At 39.0% G+C, this 20,604-nt stretch overlaps 1 pseudogene; it reads right to left on the bottom strand.

Annotated features, from left to right (window-relative positions):
- LOC119622918 (ribosome biogenesis protein BMS1 homolog) overlaps positions 1–20,604 on the bottom strand; it is a 65,161-nt pseudogene that overhangs the window by 26,305 nt on the left and 18,252 nt on the right.

Below are 20,604 nucleotides of genomic sequence, written 5' to 3'. Positions count from 1 at the left end.
TCCCAGCACTTTGGGAGGCAGAGGTGGGCAGATTACGAGGTCAGGAGCTCGAGACCATCCTGGCTAACACGGTGAAACCCCATCTCCACTAAAAATACAAAAAAATTAGCCAGATGTGGTGGCACGTGCTTGTAGTCCCAGCTACTCAGGAGGCCGAGGCAGGAGAATCCCTTGAACCCAGGAGACAGAGGTTGCAGTGGGCTGAGATGACGCCACTGTACTCCAGCCTGGGCAACAGAGCGAGACTCCATCTCAAAAAAAAAAAAAAAAAAAAAAAACTTTTAGAAAACAACATAGGAGAAAAGCTTCAGGATCAAAGAATAGGAAATAGTTCCTCCACTTGAAACAAATTTGATATTCCCTATAACAAACAAACAAAAACTGGTAAATTGGATTTCATCAAAAATAAAAACTTTTGCTCTGTGAAAGGCCCTGTTAAGAAAGTGAAAACTACAGACTAGGAGAAAATTTCTGCAAATCACACAGCTGACAATGGAGTTAAATATGTAATGAACTTACAGTACCCAACCCAACTCAATTTTTAAAAGTGCAAAAAAAACCCAAAGACATCCCCAGATATTTTATATCTGTATATAAGATATAAAAATGCAAATAAACACATGAAAAAATGCTCACCATTATTAGTCATCAGGGAAGTTAAAACCACAGTGAAATATCACATACCTATTAGAATAGCTAGACTAAACAACAGTGAGAACACCACACATTGGCAAGGATGTAAAGAAATTGGATCACTCACATAATTGCTAGTAGAAACATCAAATGGTCCAACTACTCTGGCAGTCTCCTATGAAACTGTGCAATTACCATATGACCCAGCAATTGCATTATTGGGCATTGATTTCCCAGAAAAGTGGGAAGTGCATATTTACACAAAAACTTGTATACAAGTGTGCATAATAGCTCAATTCTAATAGTCAAAAATTGAAAATAAGCCAGTAGTTCAAGACCAGCCTGAGCAACACAGCAAGATCCTGTCTCTACAAAAAATATGAATATTAGCCAAGTGCAGTAGTCCATGCCTGTGGTCCCAGATCCTTGGCGGGCTGATGTGGGAAGATCACTTAAGCCTAGGAGGTCGAGGCTGCAGAGAGCCAAGATCGCAGACTGGGCATCAGAGCAAGACCCTTTCTTTAAAAAACACAGAACAAAACAAACTGAAAACAACCCAGCTTGATCTCAGATGAATGGTTAAACAAACTAGTACACCTATACAACGCAGCACTATTCAGCAATAAAAAGGAATGAACTATGGTACATACACTAACATGAATGGATCTCCAGGAAATTATGCTGAGTGAAGAAAAGCCCCTCCCAAAAGGTTATAGACTGTATAATTCTGTTTATTTAACATTCTTGAGGATGACAAAATTGTAGAAACAGAAAACACATTATGGTTCACAAGGGAAGGAACTGGGGGCTGGGGAACAGCAGGGGCGTGGGTGTGTTTATAAAACAGCAATACAAGCGATCCTTGTGATGGAACTGCTCTGTATCTTAACTGTTGGTAGACACACAAACCTACACATGTGATAAAAGAGCACAGAAGTACACACACACGTAAAACACACACACAAGTAAAACTGGAAAAATTTACATAGGGTCAGCAGATTGTATCAATGTTGGCATCCAGGCTGTGACGTTGTACTACAGTACACATAGTATATATAGTACATATATACACAGATAGCGCTATAGTACAAGATCTCTCCATATTCGTTCTTACAAGTGCATGTCAAACTACAATTACCTCAAACTTAAAAGTTTTCTTAGGAAAAAAGAACACCACAAAGTTCTCTTTTGGAAATAGGAAAGGTGATTCTTAAGTTCACTTGGAAAATAAGCAAAATCAGGACAAAGCAAGGATTTTTACTTTGACTTCTTATCCACACTGTCCTGGAAGTTTAAGCCAGGGCAGTAAGGCAAGAAAAGTTAAGTCATCCAGATAGGAAAGAAAGAAAGTAAAACCACTGGCATCTATCTCAGCCTCTCTGTAGAGAAAGGGGGCTCCTGCTCGGCTCCCAGAACCATCCTGCACAGAAATTGGGAGAACCATATGAGATTAGACCAGAGTGAAAGGTCAAAGTAGAAGTTGGAACCCCAGGCTTTATTGTGCAGAACAGGAGAAAAGGCAGCATACAAGAAAACAATCCTTAGGATAGGAAGAAGTATTTACTTAGAAAACCATCAACACTCTTTAGTCAAAGTTTACCCCTCCCCTCCAAATACACACTTGAGGTCAGGAGTTCAAGACAAGCCTGGCCAACAAGGTGAAACCCCATCTCTACTAAAAATACAAAAATTACCCATGGTGGTGGCTGCCTGTAATTCCAGCTACTTGAGAAGCTGAGACATGAGAATTGCTTGTACCTGAGAGCCAGAGGCTGCCGTGAGCCAAGATCACGCCACTGCACTCCAACCTGGGTGACAAAGAGAGAGAGACTCTGTCCCAAACAAACAAACAAACAAACAAACAAAAAACTAATGAGTAATTTAGCAACATTGCAGGATACAGAGCAATATAAAAAATAAACTGTATTTCTTACATGTTAGCCATACACAAGTACAAGTTGATATGAAAATAAATTGTTGAGAGTTGTATAAGACCTGTATCCTGAAAACCTTGCTGAGAGAAATTAAAGAACAAGATAAATGGAGAGATACTATGTTCATAGATCAGAAAAGTCAACGTCGTTAATATGTCAATTTTCCCAAATTATTTTACAAGTTTCATGAAATCCCAATCAAAATTGCAGTGGGCTTTTTTCTAGCAATTGACATGCTCATCATAAAATTTATATGAAAATGCAAAGAACCTAGATTAACCAAAACCACTTTTAAAAAGAGACTAAAGTTTGCAAAACTACCTAAAGTTGAAAGCTACCTAATTCCAAGACTAAGTATAAAGCTGTAAGTCACTGAGACAATGTTGGTATTGGTATAAAAATAAACAAATATATCAAAGGAACAGAACAGAGAGCCCAGAAATATTCATCCATATATGGCCAACCAATACAGGCTAATTCAATGGGGAAAAAATGGTTTTTCAACAGATGGTGCTGGGAAAAGTGGATATCAATATGTCAAAAGGAACCTAAATCCATACTCAACACCATAAAAAAAATTAACTCAAAAAGGATTATAGGCCTAAATGTAAAACCTGAAACTGTAAGACTTATAGAATATAAAAGATAATTTGTGACATTAGATGAAGCAAAGATTTCTTACATACAGTATCAAAAGCATAGTCCATAAAAGAAAATTCTGGGTATGGCACAGTGACTCATGCCTGTAATCTCAGCACTTTGGGAGGCCGAGGCATGTGGATCACCTGAAGTCAGGAGTTCAAGACCAGCCTAGCCAACATGGTGAAACCCCATCTCTACTAAAAATACAAAAATTAGCTGGGTGTGGTGGCGAGTGCCTGTAATCCCAGCTACTAGGGAGGCTGAGGCAGGAGAATGGCTTGAACCCAGGGGGCAGAGGTTGCAGTGAGCTGAGATCCCATCGCACTCTGGGAGACAGAGCAAGACTCCATCTCAAGAAAAGAAAAAGAAAATTTTGATAAATTGACCTACACCAAAATTAAATACTTTGCTTTGTGAAAAACTATTAAAAATATGAAAAGACAAAGCACACACTAGGCACAAATAATCACATATCACATGTGATACAGAATTTGTATCAAAAATACATAAAATTTCTTAGAATGTAACCAAATTAAAATAATGTGCAAAACAGTTGAACAGATGTTTCATCAAAGAAGACACAGATGGCAAATAAGCACATGAAAAAATGCCCGATACCATTAGTCACTAAAACTTCAAGATACCACTCTATGCCTAAAAGAAGGTTCTACAATTTAAAAAGACTGACACTACCAGGTACTGGCAAAGATGTAGAGTGAAGCAACCGGAAGTCACATAAAGTTATGGTGGCAATGGAAAATGGTGTAAACAATTTGGAAAACAGTTGGATAATTTCTTAAAAACTTAAATGTGTACCTCTCATATGACCCATTTAGTCCATTCTGAACTACTTATTTACCCAAAAGAAATAAAAGTGGTGGTTCAAATAAAGATTTCTACAAAAATGTTCACAGCAACCTTACTCATAATAGCCAAAACCTGGAAGTAATTGTTTATCAACAGGTTAACAGATAAATAAATTGCTACACATCATACAATGGACTACCCACTAGCCAACAAAAAGAAATGAAGATGCAACAGCATGGATGAATCTTGAAATAATCATGCTGAGAAAAAGAAGTTAGACAGAAAAGAGTACATACTGTAGGATCCCATTTTGATTAAATTCTAAAGGAAATACCTACTTAATAGTGACACAAGGCAGCTGAATGTACCTGGCGATGGAAGAGGACAGGATGGAGGGTTACAAAGTGGCATAAGAAAACTGTGAGGGTGATAAATGTGTTCATTATTTTGATTGTGGCGATGGTATATTCACATATTTAGGCTTATCAAATTGTACACTTTAAACACTGTAGTTTACCATCAATTATACCTCACTAAAGTGATTAAAAAAGAAACCCACCACACTTTCTTTTGAAAACAAAAGACGATTCTTAAGTTCCTATGGAAAAAACCCTAAGGAAGTGAGAATAGTCAGGAGAATCCTTAAAAAAGCCCCCCAGCAGAACAGAAAGAGAAAGAAACTGTTGAGACACAGTTTTAATAACTAGTGTCTTAATAACGTGATAAAGCTACATAGGGTTCTAAATTATAGTAATAATAAATGAACCAACAGAGATCAATGATATAAACTAGAAAGTCCAGGAAAAAAATTGTATATATGTAAAGAATATATTAGCATACTACAGACTAGTCACAGTGGCTCATGCCTATAATCCCAGCACTTTGGAAGGCTAAGGTGGGAGGATTGCTTAAGCCCAGGAATTCAAGACCAGCCTAGGCAACATGGCAAGACCCCCATCTGTACAAAAAAATCAAAAATTAGCCAGGCATGGTGGTATCCATTTGTGGTCCAAGCTACTCGGGAGGCTGAGGCAGGAGGATCTCTTAAGCCTAGGAGTTTGAGACCAACCTGGGCAACAGAAAATGACTGTCAGAACAAAAAAAAATAAAAAATTAGCTGGGGATAGTGATGCATGCCTGTGGTCCTAGCTACTCAGGAGACTTGGGTCTGCGAGGCTGAGGCTGCAGTGGGCCGTGACCACACCAAAGCACTCCAGCCTGGGTAACAGAGCATAAAAAGTGTGAGCCAAGAATTATTTCAAAGTTGTTCAGTGTGGAGTTCTTTATAAAATGAGCAAAGTACAAAACTACTTAGATGTTGAAAAAATTGTGACTTGAATTATGGTATGATATTCAAATAATAAAAATGAAACCTTTGAAAAAATTTGATGACAAAATTTATATAAAGTACATCACTTAAGCAATCCTCCTCTCAAAAGTTATATAAAGTACAGCTAAAAAGGTTTATACACATGATTTTTAAGTGACTAGAAGTAAATACTTCAAGAAGTTAACAAAGGTTTCCTTACAGGTTGATAGAATTCCGGTATGTTCTGTATTTTTCATTCTAAATTTTCCACAATGCATACTACCTTTATTATCAAAAGAAAAATATAAATGCTATTTGTGTATATTTTTCACATCACACGAAATCTATTTTTAACAAACATGTGATAAAATTTATGGAAAGTTTCTCACTTTTAAGGTCCATATGTAGTAAATCAGTTAGCCAACTAAGAAAATAAGATCATCATAAAAGGAAAAACCAGAATATTACCTGGCTCATTACTCCTGTCTCAATTCCCCAAAGCATTTCACAAGTGACTGATTTTCAATTTCACTATTGTCTAAGATACAGAAGAATATAAAGTTTGAGAAGCCAGTCTTCCTGGAGAACCCAGCTCTTTACTTACCATCTTCTGCTAAGACCTTGGCTGCATCTTTTTCGTCTTCCCACTTTCCAGTCACGAAACAATCTCTGAGACTGTTCATAGCCTTATGCAGAAAAGTGAGTACTTAGGTGAGATATTCCAATCACTCAGCAAAACAACTCTAAGAAATGGCAGTAGGCAACAACTTGCCTTTAAATATTTCCCACTTTCATGGATATTCTCATTCCAAATGAGTCTAGGAAATAACTTTACCTTTGATGGAGACAGTGTAACTGCAGAGATAAAACACATGAAGCAGCAGATAGGGAAAGTATTAAATACTACTAGCCTACTAACCTCATAAGTAAACAAATAGATAATTACTAATTCAACTAATTTTCAATTTTATTAAGGTTTCTAAGGCGATGCAATGAAACAGTAGTTTACAAAGTTGGTCTTGATACTTGTTAATCTAAACCCGTCTGTTTGAAAACTTAGTTCCTATAAAATAGGAGAAGATATTTGAGAATTATGTATCTGATAAGGGACTTACATCCAGGATATATAAACAACACATACAACTAAGTAATCCAACTTTTGAAATGGGTAAACAATATAAGAATATATACAAATAATCAATAAACACATGAAAAGATGTTCAACATCATTATCTATCAGGGAAATGCAAGTCAATACTGCAATGAGATACAACTTCATCCCCTCTAGGATGGCTATAATCAAAAAGACATAATAACAAGTGCTGGTGAAGAAGTGGTGAAACTGGAACCCACATACAGTGCCAGTGGGTAAGTAAAATGGCACAGTCACTTTTGAAAAGAGAAATGAGTGAGTATATGAGGGAAAATATTATTTAACTGTTTTCAGTAATCATATTATTCTGACACTATTTTGTGTGTAATATGGGATAAAGCAAATGAGTAATTATGTGATTCTCTAATTTCATCATCTTCTGATTCAACCAGGGAATAATTCTCCAGTGGAAGAATGAATAGGATGTAGTCCTGAATGTGAACTGGAAATATCTGTATGGACTCTCCTGGTTCGGGTAGCTGAGAAGGCCTAGAAGTAATGACCAACTCATGGCAGTAAGCATTCCTATGCCTAGGCTGTCATGTTGAAATACATTTTCTACTAAAAGAAATCAGGACTTCTTATGGCTGATTCCAAGAGCTCTCTGACATCACAGACCAAGAATTGATCAAGGATGACTATGATCGTCACATAAGAACTCAGGAGTTGGCATGCAGAGACTCTCACAGGCCACAGGTGGGATAAAGAGGAGTTTCAATAAGGATAACAGGTGCAGTAGCACCAGGCACATCAACTACATTTACATCCATGACACCACAGTGAAACTTACTAACAAGTGTCCTTTGGAAAAACTGATTAAAAAATCAAGTATGGGCCGGACGCGTTGGCTCACTCCTGTAATCCCAGCACTTTGGGAGGCTGAGGCGGGAGGATCACAAGATCAGGAGTTTGAGACCAGCCTGACCAACATGGTGAAACACCATCTCTACTAAAAATACAAAAATTAGCCGGGCACAGTGGCGGGCACCTGTAAACCCAGCTACTCAGGAGGCTGAGGCAGGAGAATTGCTTGAACCTGTGAGGCAGAGGTTGCAGTGAGCTGAGATTGCACCATTACACTCCAGGCTGGGTGACAGAGCAAGACTCCGTCTCCAAAAAAGACATTAAGCATTTACCTTATATATATAGAAGTGGATAACCAAATAGTAGAAGAGAAAAAGTTTCTCTTTAAATAAGTATTACAGCTAATAAATAAAGAGAAATTATTGAATAGAACATCATCACTCTATGTTCTTAAGAAATTGATGGTTCTAGGCGTTGAGCACCAACAAATGATAACATCTAACATCATTAAAAGGACACAACCAGTCTTTATGCGCCTCCTAATGAGAAAACACCACCCACCACTTGGGAGGCAGTTTTGCCGCAAAATAAAAATCAAATGTAAATCCTATCCAACCGTTAGATGTTTTGTCTATAAGGTAACTAGAAACATGTGACTATTTAAATTAATTAAGATTAAATAACATTTAAAATTTAGTTCTCTAGTCTTGCTGGCCACATTTAAAGAGCTCAGTAGCCACAAGAAGCCACAACCCACAACTCAGATATACATTCCACTCATCACAGAAGTTCTATTAGTATTGCTCCATACCCATTCACAGGAAATACAGGAGGGCCTGTGAAACTGCAGAGGGATGCAAAGCAATCCACAAAGTCCAGAATACAAGAAATTCTGCAGACCAAAGACTTGATTTCTTAAATAAAATGTAACCCAAAAAAAGAAATGAGAAGGAAAGATTGTTGATTAAAAGTGTTAAAAGATAGAGTGAAAAACAGTAATGAAAATCAGGTAAAAGTAAACTATGATGCTTATGGAAGCATGGAGGAGGAAACCAGGAAGAAAAGGAAAGAGTCCCCATAAGAAGCTGGACCACACCTCCTTCTACAGGGAGGAAGGGGACTGTGACTGGTGTCACAATTGAGCAGCAAAGCTTGATTTTCCAGCCTGAGTGCTGGAGTCTTCACCTTCTGGCAACCCATTAAGTTAAACAATTGTTTTCATGTGATTTTCTATATCTGTATTAAATTTCACCATAAAGAATGGTTAAATAAAATCTCATAAAGTTCATTATGTGGTACCTGGTGAATTACAATAGGCAGTATGATAGCAATTGGGCCTCTGTGAGAAGCGACATCTAAGCCAAACAGAATTGACAAAAAAGAAGCCAACCTTTGGAAGATCAGAACATTGCAGAAAAGAATATAGAGAAAGGGGCTGGCACGATAGCTCACTCCTGTAATCCCAGCAGGCTGGGACGCCAAGGCAGGAAGGTCACTCGAGCCCAGAGATTGAGACTAGCTCAATATGGTGAAACATTTTCTCTACAAAAAATGGAAAAATTAGCCAGGCCTGGTGGCTCATGCCTATAGTCCCAGCTACTCTGGAGGCTGAGGTGGGAAGACCCCTTGACCCCAGGAGGTCGAGGCTGCATTGAGCCATATGCTCATGCCACTGCACTCCAGTACAAGATGCAGAGCAAGACGGTGTCTCAAAAAAAAAAAAAAAAAAAAAAAAAAAAGAGAATTTAGGAGGCTGAAGCAGATGGATCATGAGGTCAGGAGTTTAAGACCAGCCTGGCCAACATGGTGAAACCCCATCTCTACTAAAAATACAAAAATTAGCTGGGCATGGTGGCACATGCCTATAATCCCAGTTACTCCTGAGGCTGAGGCAGAAGAATTGCTTGAACCGGGACGTGGGAGGCGGAGGCTGCAGTCAGCCAAGATCACATGACTGCACTCCAGCCTGGGCAACAGAGTGAGACTCCATCTCAAAAAAAAAAAAAAAAAAAAAAAAAAAAAAAGAGAGAGAGAGAGAGAAAGAGAAGACGTCTAAGAGGAGGGTAAGCTGTGGTGAGTTTGAGTACTGAATGAATTCCAGTGTGATTACAAAGTGGTGAGCTGCAGGAAGAACATTTACAGGTATCACAGATTTCTCTATGCTTACAAATAGCAAAAACTATAAATGTTAACTCAGGAGTGCTACATATATCCTAGTGATAAGACACAAAATACATCTGATGTATAAAAACTTATGTGCACCGCTTCAAAATGAAGATGCACACTACTGTCCACACTGGAAGCTGAACCTGTCCTCCGTGGGCCATGTACATGGTCTAACTAAACTCAGAACATGTTACTGCTTAGGATGCATGAAGTGCCCACTGTAATATCTCGGAGAATGACCTGTAATCCTGTAAAAATAAGAAGCCAGCAACAGGTAAGCAATATTGACATCAGATAATCTTATTCTAGAACAATCCTCTAATAAATCAAATGTACTACCCAGCCTTACTTCCTCTAAATCCCAGTCACGGAGGGCCTCCACAAGAAATCCAGAGTAGTCTAAAGAGTCAGCCTTGTGCTTCCACTCTCTGTCAGTCTGGTTGACATGAAACAACCCTGCAAGCTCTTCTTGGGTATCATGATCTTCTTCTTCATTATCTTCTGCCACTAAAGAGGATGCCATGGCAGAAAAGTGAGAACAAAAACTATAGCCCTGGAGGACTCATTGTTTTCGACAAGTTAGGCCATGAGTCTTCGAACTCAGGAACTGAGGTCCTCTGTCTGTGGTGGGTATGGCAATGGCCACATATGAGTTAGGCACTGAGAGGGCAGGGCAGTCACAGGTTAAGAGAGCCAGGAAGCTATTGCTCTACATGTGTGGGGCTCCTACACTCCTGCACAGCAGCAGCTAAGAGGCCGAGGAACGAGACTATTAGGGGTCAAGGGAGGGAAGGGACATTTAAAAGCAGAGCTTTAGATGATTAAAGAAGAGCTCTAAAGAGTGTTGAGCCTCTCATCACTAAGGGTACTTAGACAAAACCTGAATGAAAATCAGTTCACAACAACCCTCCCAACTCAGTGTGCTGAGCCCAAATGTCTCACCATGTGGCCTTGATCTCATCGTGCAGTAACCAGGGAGCACAATGTAAAGTTAACCACTATCTATTTACTTTTGCATTAATTCTACCAGAAAGAACATATAGGTAAGTTTAATAAAGCGTGAAATCAGAAGACAAGGGCAAAAGGGAGAACAAACTGTGTTATATAGGGTTCTCATTCTCAGAAAGGAAAAAATAAATATTTTTATGGTCAGAAGTATTTTTCTAGCACCAAATTCTCAAAAAGTTTCTCATGAAGGACTTTTAAATAGGGGACATAACATGATGCAATGGACAGTATTTGCATCAAGTTTTACAACAAACCCATAAGTCTACTTCATAAGACCAAAGTGTGGTCCTCATAAGCTGATGATTAATCTGCCAAATATGAAATGTGATGGCCAGCAATTATGGATGTCAACAATACCAGCCCAATCAACCAATTCCCTCATCTCCTTTTCAGAAAACAATCAGAGAAACTAAAACGTTTCCAGCTCTGAACCAGAATTCTTGACCTGTCCCGTAAATAAGCTTTCGGAGGTTTGAAGCTGCTTGCTGCTGCCTCAGAAAGCCCTCAGTTGCCTTTCTGGAAAGGTCTTCCTTCCACCTGAGGGCACCTGAAATGACCAATGCCAACCTCCAGTTAGGCTTGTTCACGTGTCTCCCCTACCTTGAGATCCATCCACAATGCAGCATTTCAACAGTTAATCTCCAAATCAACAGATCCCCAAATGTAGACATTTCACTGGGTAGCACTTCGACAGCCAAGTTCATAGCAGTAACCAACTAAATTTAAGCTTACGTGAGGTTTCTTTGGAATCATTATTTTCTTCCTTGTAATCTTCTTCCTCTTTGAGTAAATCTTCTATATCACTGGTCTCATCAATTAAGTTCCTTGGCCCCAGTTTCTGACCACTGCTCACTTGAGAAGACTTTGAAAACTTTTTTCTAATAGCCTTTTCATTTTCTGAGTCCTCTTCCTCTGCACCAAGTGAGGAGCTTTCTTTAGATTTATCTTCCGATGCAAACGCCTCTTCAGCTGTGCAATGCCCTGAATCGGAAGTGGGGAGAGCTGCTTTCTTCATCGGCAAAGACTTCTCCAGATCCACACGGTCACTCTGGCAATTCGCTGGTGATAGCCCTGCTTCACTACCTTCTCCAACAGCCTTTGATCCTGAAATGCCCCCCTCTCCTGCAGTGCAGTCCTCTTCTTCACTGCTTTCATCAGCTTCCTCTGCTTCCCCTTCTTCCGCTGAGCTCCCCTCAAGGTCATCGTCACTGTCAGCAAATGCTGGCAAATCCATTTCACTGTCTTCTTCCAACTCTTCAAGTTTCTGTCGTTTGACGCCCTTACCAGCCATATACTGATCAGTCATCTCAGCATTTTCCTCCTCTTCTGCTTCCTCATCACTAGAGCCATTTTCCAACCCATAATCTTCAGACATTTCATCATCTTCTTCATTATCACTATCTCCAGATTCATCTTTATCTCCAAAAATGGCTTTCTGATGCACTTGGCCAGTTTTCAAGTCCATTTGTTTTTCCTCCTTTGACATCAACAGCCTATATTACCAAGGAAATGCAAAATAATTTAACTTGTACATTAATCAGTTAATCTAGAAATGGCAATATAGTCAACAAAAACATAAAGAAATAGAAAATGTCAAGGAATTGTTTAAGATGACATAGCATAGGGAAAAAATGATCTGATAAAAATTGGAACATTTAATAAACAAACTCAGGCATGGTTCCCTAACAGCATACTTCAAAAGAACTTATAGGGAGAATAAAGAAATAAGCCTTTTTTTAAAAAAAAAAAATCTAATTTTAGAAAAAAATCACTTAAAAAGGAAGTTAGTGTTTTGTAGATCTTTTGGAAAGCTGATTTATTTCTAAGCTAAAAGCACATGATCCTTAAGAGAAATGGCCGAGTCCAGGCCCAAGGCAGGAAAAGGGCAAAATGAGCCTGGATCCTCTTGTTTTGTCAGAAAGGAAGAAATGCTCAAAGACTAACAGAGACAGTTGAAAGGACACAGGAGACAGGCTGAAGGCTCCCGTGGCCAAATCTGGGACAGCATAGGCATCAGGAAGAATAATGATAGTGATGGAAAATAACCCATGGAAAAAAATGCAAGTACATTAGTCAGCAGTGATACCAAAATAAAGGGGAGAAGTGAAAGCTCTTTGTTAAAAATGCCGGCTAACAAATGTAGGAGGAATGACAGAGGAAGAACATCCATTTTAAGTCACCAGTGCCATAATTGACAGACAAGAATCATCAGGAGGCTAAAATCACAGGATGAAAAAAAACTGTATAAAGCTAATTAACATAGCAAGATATGTAAAGTTATGAAAACACAAATTAGAAAAAAACAAAAAATCATACCATAAGAGATGGATAAGTTAGAATACAGCAATAATAGGCCAGGTATAGTGGTAGAATACAGAAATAATAGGCCAGGCATTGTGGCTCATATCTGTAATCCCAGGACTTTGGGAGGCTAAGGCGGGAGGATTGCTTGAGCCCAGGAGTTCAAGACCAGCCTGGGCAACATAGTGAGACCTCATCTCTAGAAAAAAAACTAAAAAATTAGCCAGGTGTGGTGGCACACTCCTGTAGTCCCAGCTACTTGTGGGGCTGGAGTGGGAGGATCACTTGAGCCTGGGAGTTCAAGGCTGCAGTGAGCCAAGTTCACGCCACTGTACTCCAGCCTGGGAGACAAAGTGAGACTTTGTCTCAAAAAAAAAAAAAAAAAAAAAAAAAGAATACCCCAATAATAACAAAATGATGACTACATGAAGACTGTATAGAAAAAGGAAGTGCTCAGAATATAGAAATAAAATTATGTATTTTAACTATAACTGTATTAGAAGAGAATTTTCTTGTAGACAAGGATGACTAAAAGGATATGGAAAAATGAAAGTAGCTAACAACACTCATTATAAAAGAGTGATCTTTCGGCGAACACTTCGTATCTGTCAGGCATTGTGCTAGGTAGTTTATGCACACTGTAACAAATTACATACTAGGTAATCTCAAAAATTTCAGATAAATTTTACTGGGAGTCATCAATCAATCCAACATAACCAATGTTTTGCAAACATCCACTAAGCATAAAGGTATACAAATTCCCAACCCAGACTGAGAAATAATTCACATAAGCCATATATCAGTGGAAACCTACCCATGGGAGATAATACAACATAATCTAAATAAAACTTTCAGAGGCAAGGCATGTGGCTTCTGGACAGCCACAAACTCCCTGACTGTTCTAGTGTTTTGGCCTCCAAAAGAAAGCGGAGTGCCCTTAGGTCTCTTAAAAAAACAAAAAGTAACCTATGGAAGATGGTGTGGTATTTGAAGAATATTTGGGGTCTGTTGAAAAATGCGTCGTGTATTTTATTTCAAGAAAATACTCCCTCGTAATGTCAGGTGAGTGAAAAGCCCTCAGAGACACATGCATACACAAAGAAAAACAAAACAATATAGAATGAATCCCACCAAAATGTGTTATGATAGCAGAATTACACACCTTCTAAAATGTATCTTTTTATTAAAAATAGAAAAAAAGCAGACTTCCTCTTGATTATCTATATCCTCTGACCCAAGTGGCTTGGAACCAGCAAACAGCGTCACCTGACTTGAACCCATCTTGGCATCAATGGTGGAGATGGTGGAGATGAGACTCTGGACCAGTTCATGGGTGGGCCCCACCTTGTCCTGTCAAGGCCACCAAGAAAAGGCACGTGAGGAAAGCACAAAGATCCTGGAGAGACACTGGTTTCACTCAATTTCTCAAAATTATCTTAGACACATTTCCTGAGAACCTTTCTTAATGCCTCAAAAAGCAGAGAAGAAAATCCTTAGAACAAAGCTTGAAATGGATCCCCATCTTCATTAAACTTTTCCAAACTTCAGGGAGTCTGTAACCTGATAATCTAAACATCTAGCTAGAAAAATCGCAGTTCCAGTGCTACAACAATGCTAGCTTTTCTAACATCTTTAAATAATCCTGATTTTAACCCAATAAAATTCAACTACAGAACTAAGAAATAAACATTTAAAATCCACTTTAAAATACAGAATGAGGAGACCATTGTGAATGAGAAAAGGACCAATGAGAACTGGAAAGCACACTGATTTTGTAGAAAGGGGGATGGGCTGTGCAGGTGCCACATGGCAGCAGGGCCCGCGCTGGGGCCATGGATCAAGGAGGCCTGGAGGACAGGACTCTTCTGCTTGGTAAAATGAAAAAAAAAAAAAAAAGGTATTATTTTTATCCTATATATTTACAATATGCATTTGGGTCTTTATTATAAGTACAAGAGAAAAATCTTCAATAAGTAAAAGCTGAGTACCTTACTTTTTGTGATTAAAAAACAGATTCAGAAAGAGTAATGAGAGTTCAGAGCAATGACTCCCGTCTCACCGAAGCCTGAAAACTGTGGCTGCCACCAAGGCAACATAGACAGCGTCTTTGTCACACAGCACACCCCCACCCCAGAAAGAGGCACATAAACCAGCTTCTCCTTCTCATTTAAACAGTGCTTCCTTTGTTGTTCAGGAAGAGCACAAGGGTCTGAGAGGAAACCGATGTCACTCATGGCAAAATCTTCTACCCCTAGAAGACAGGATCCAAAAAGCCAGCTTCAGCTGACAAGAAGTCAGAAGTATCCACTGTTGACTGGGGGGTTAAAAACGAGCCATAGTCCAAGGGCTTAACCCATGACACTAAATAAGGGCATTGTGCCACACTGAAACAGTGGCCCTCTAGTTACAAGACAAGAGGTCAGAGAAGAGGGGATTCGATAACACCTTTGCAGGCCTACACACAGCTGGCTTACTTTTAAAACGTCCAGCAAGGCCATCTTCCCTTGTTTGGTCACTTTTCAGTTTTTCTGAGAAATAAAGCCATCCCAAGAATCCTATGTGTAATTCTAGTATGTCCTACAACAAGAGAATACCTGGCATGTCAATTTGGCTTTTATTTTTCAAGTGTGCTCCTCTTACATAACCATAAAGTGACACCTGCCGGTCACATTTGATGTTTGTTTGGATATCCTCTGGGTTTGTCAAATCTTCCATCCTAGAAAAATAAACTCAATCATACAGTAGAAATGAATGCCAAAAGTTCTTATACCTCCTTTCATGTGTCAATGACTCATCACACTCTTGTCCACTAAGCATGTCATTTAGAAAACTAGAAAATGAAGAAATAAGGAAGCACCGTTCACCATCCAGCAGAGGAAAAGGGGCAGGAACACAATTGTGTCTCTAGGCTGAAAGTGACATTCATTCCATAAGACACCAGACAGGGAGATGATGTCCACCTGGGGTCAGGGAAGAGTGAAGAACATATTCAGAAAACCCCTTTCTGGAAGAGGGTGAGCCTGTGCTCCGGGATTTTTGCTGTGGCTTGGATTCTGGCAGGTGGAGAAAGGGTATTCCAGGCTGAGAAAACCACAGCACAAAGAAGAGCACAAAGGAAGGAAACTGAAGGCATACACGAGGACTCAAGCGCCCGGGCATGAAGGCAGCATCACTGAAAACTGAGGATGAACATAGGATGGGGCCACATCCTATAGCCTTAAATGCTTCCAAGTCCTCCCATTCTCCTAAACATCTCATAATTAATTTACTCCCAAAGGCACAGCATCTTTGAGCAATGATATAAGTAGACATTTCCCATCAACTACACTTCTACCCCCACTATTCAAATAGGCACAAAATAAATCCTACCACTCTTCTTTTTCCAGCCTGTTTAGCTTTGAAATATATGGCCCAGGAAGAAAAAGTTTACAATCACTTTTTACTTCTCTGCCGGTATATAAGGGTGAGAAGTTTGCCATGTGAGAGGCCTAAACTTCACAACTGTAATAAATGGCCCAGATTGTGGATTTCTTGGTTTTGATATTCTCCATGCACCATTCCAGAAAGGTAGAACAGTTGGCACCCTAAACATTAAAGGAAAATTAAAAATTAAATTCCAATTAAATTCTCATCAATACTGCAACAAAATAAAAGCTCTTCTTGTTTACAAGAAGCAATCCTAAGAAGGGAGATTTGCAGCAAAGCCACTGTTCTGAGGCTTCCAGAGCCTTGCTGGCTTCTTTCAGGACTTACTAGAACCCCACAGAGGCAGACTGCTCTGCAGCTGAGCAGGTTCATCTGTCTAAGTATGGTGAGGAGAGCGAGGTGAGGCATCTGAGCACAGAAACAGTTCTGTGGCTGATGGACCAGAGCAGCATGGAAAGGAAGGGGCAGTGCCCGATCCTGTAACTGGCAGAAACTTCTGATGTACTCTATTAAGTCCCGATCCCAAAACAGCCAGACACTGCCTGGTGCAGCAGTGAGATACACCAAGAGACCCAGAATAAGCACCCTCTTGAGGGAAACCTTCCAGAGACTGTGAACACATACACAAAGGGAATTCAGGAGCCGAATCCAAATCCTAGAGAGACTTTTAGCAATGCCTCCTCAGTCTTTTTTTTTTTTTTTTTTTTTTTTTTTTTTTTTTTTTTTGGTGAGATGGGTGAGATGGAGTCTCACTCTGTCACCCACGCTGGAGTGCAGTGGCACGATCTCAGCTCACTGCACCCTCTGCCTCCCAGGTTCAAGCAATTCCATGTCTCAGCCTCCTGAGTAGCTGGGATTACAGGTGCATGCCACCACACCCGACTAATTTTTGCATTTTCAGTAGAGACAGGGTTTGGTCATTTTGCTCTGAGCTCGAAACTCCTGGCCTCAAGTGATCCACCAGCCTCTGCTTACCACATTGCTGGGATTACAGGCATGCACCACTGCATCAGCCCTCTTCAGTCTGTTTTAGTAGGATTATACTGTTAGTATCCAACAATTATTTCTCTTCCTGCAGGGTAAACTTCTATCCAGAACCTGTGTTTTAATTGCTTCTTTGTCTTGTTCAGTTGTTTGTTATGCTTGAAGGAGTCAAGGTGGGTGAGAACTCCCACAATTTTAGGAAAACCGTATACTTGACAGATGTTTAGAAACTCAAACATTTCCATTTCAAACCCAAAGCTGCCATCTGTAAGCATCAGTACCTACAAACAGAACACATCATTTCTCAAAGAAATTACCAAAACAGACCACCTACACTAGGGGTTGGCAACTGGCCCATGGGCCAAATCCACCCATCACCTGTGTTTGTAACAAAGTTTTATTGGAATACAGCCACATTAATTCATTTACATATTGTCTATGGCTGCCTGTGCACTACAACTGCAGAGCTAAGTAGCTGCAAGAGATATGATCCACAAAGCCGAAAATATTTACTCTCTGGTCCTTGACAGAAAAGTCGCACTCCAGACTAAATCAAATGACTACATAGGCATCACCCAGACAGAGAAACCACCACCCTCTTACTTGCTCTAAAAGCCAACCATAAGACAATGTCCACTAGGATATAAACTTCCATTTTAAGAATTTTAATGCATGAGAAGCAACTCAGAAAAGGCTGGGTCTAACCTGGCCCTTACCTAAGAAATCCTAATTTAAAGAAATGAAGTTTTCTGCAATGTACTTTTAAGCCAAATAACAGGTCTCTGACATCCAAAGAATGGGAAGCAAGTGATAACCAATGAAATATATTAAATATGTACAGAAAACCAACTTCTTGTTTCAATATCCTCATAGGAAAAAAAAAAAAAAAAGATCTTTTTTTTTTTTTTGAGAAGTATGCAGTGGAAACCTCTATCTTGTATGTCAACTTGTATAACTCAATTGCTCAGAGTATTTTTTAAATAGGTACCAGTTTAAAATTAAGTCAAAACACTGTAAGATTATAATGAATGGTAGTCTATAAGAAAATATAAGCAGATAAGACCAATTTTTAAAATTTAAGACACTTTCAAAGTTGCAAAATAATTTCAGAATTGATTACTGGCAACTTGTAATTTTAATATTAAATACACTTTTGTTCTTATCTTTCCACAGATAAACTAAAAATAACAAAATATGGAAAAAGAAATGCCCATCTTTGATTAAACTAAGTAGTTAATAGAATATCAGAAATAGTGAACATTATCATTTTCATAAATGCAAGAGCGTGTACATTTTCCATACACTGAGTACTGTCTAGATTTTCTATTGATAAACTCTGACCACTTCTTCAGGCAATTCATGTACTTTAGCATTATCATTAAGGATGAAGGTTCTGGAACCATCGAGAAGAAAGGTCCCATCCTCACACAAGTTACTTAACTGCTGGGAGCCTCTATTTCATCTTTTGTAAGCTACAGATAATGCCTACTCATCTCAAGGGTGTATCAAGGGTCTATGTAAGCCAAGTTTGTAGAAAGCAGTCAGCACGGTGACAGGAAGGGTCCAAGAAGAAATGACACTTACTATGATATATTTTTACATATCTATGTACACATATTAATGAGCTCTTATTAGCTGTGTTCATTAAAGGTTTTCTCCATCCTGTGATGTGCTCTAAGATTTTGGAATACATGTCATTGTGCACATTCCATGTTTATTATTAATATAATAACATTTATTACTATTATTATCATCAATTCAGTTACATTTACTGTATCCCTGATGATGACCATGATTCCTTTAATAATCATAAAACTCTCTTCCCTTCATCACAGGGTAAATAACCTATCACAATGCCGTAAGTCTCCATCAGCACCCCAGGCTGCCCCTGCTGACTTACTAGATCTGCTGCTTTAGCCAGATCAACTATGATGTTAATGTCACACCCACATTCAATAATGGTGAGTCTGCACTTTTTACCTGTAAGTGAAAAGATGAAAGCTTTACTTTAAAAAGACCCTGAAAAAACTGTAACCATCAACGCTAATTTTCATTTTTGTAATTGCATCCAGCAAAACACCATATACGTTTATAGGAGTGTACCAGAAGTTCATTTTTATAAGCGAAAACTGGTAAAATAAAATAAATTCCATCCTGTTTTCCTTGCTGTGTTCTAAATTTAAATAATATCAAAAGTGTACCCAGATGAATAAAAGTGCTCAAACAGGAAAAATTCTGACTTGACAGGCTCCATGATAACCATGATCTTGCTGTTCAGCTGCAGGCCAATGTCCTCACCTCTATCAAAACTTCCCAAAGCTGGAGGCATCACGCTACCTGACTTCAAACTATACTACAAGGCTACAGTAATCAAAACAGCATGGTACTGGTACCAAAACAGAGATATAGACCAATGGAACAGAACAGAGTCCTAAGAAATAATACCACACATCTACAGCCATCTGATCTTTGACAAACCTCAGAAAAACAAGAAATGGGAAAGGATTCCCTATTTAATAAATGGTGCTGGGAAAATTGGCTAGCCATAAGTAGAAAGCTGAAACTGGAACCTTTCCTTACTCCTTATATGAAAATTAATTCAAGATGGATTAGAGACTTAAATGTTAGACCTAATACCATAAAAACCCTAGAAGAAAACCTAGGTAATACCATTCAGGACATAGGCATGGGCAAGGACTTCATGTCTAAAACACCAAAAGCAATGGCAACAAAAGCCAAAATTGACAAATGGGATCTAATTAAACTAAAGAGCTTCTGCACAGCAAAAGAAACTACCATCAGAGTGAACAGGCAACCTACAGAATGGGAGAAAATTTTTGCAATCTACTCACCTGACAAAGGGCTAATATCCAGAACCTACAAAGAATTCAAACAAATTTACAAGAAAAAAACAACCCCATCGAAAAGTGGGCAAAGGATATGAACAGACATTTCTCAAAAGAAGACATTCATACAGCCAACAGACACATGAAAAAATGCTCATCATCACTGGCCATCAGAGAAATGCAAATCAAAACCACAATGAGATACCATCTCACACCAGTTAGAATGGCAATCATTAAAAAGTTAGGAAACAACAGGTGCTGGAGAGGAAGTGGAGAAATAGGAACCCTTTTACACTGTTGGTGGGATTGTAAACTAGTTCAACCATTATGGAAAACAGTATGGCGATTCCTCAAGGATCTAGAACTAGAAGTACCATATGACCCAGCCATCCCATTACTGGGTATATACCCAAAGGATTATAAATCATGCTGCTATAAAGACACAAGCACATGTATGTTTATTGCAGCACTATTCACAATAGCAAAGACTTGGAATCAACTCAAATGTCCATCAGTGACAGACTGGATTAAGAAAATGTGGCACATATATACCATGGAATACTATGCAGCCATAAAAAATGATGAGTTTGT

This window comes from Chlorocebus sabaeus, chromosome 9, assembly GCF_047675955.1.
Source record: "Chlorocebus sabaeus isolate Y175 chromosome 9, mChlSab1.0.hap1, whole genome shotgun sequence".
NCBI classification, from domain to species: domain Eukaryota; kingdom Metazoa; phylum Chordata; class Mammalia; order Primates; family Cercopithecidae; genus Chlorocebus; species Chlorocebus sabaeus.
The sequence above is the reverse complement of the archived record's forward strand: the minus strand, read 5'-3'. Positions and strand labels throughout refer to the sequence as shown.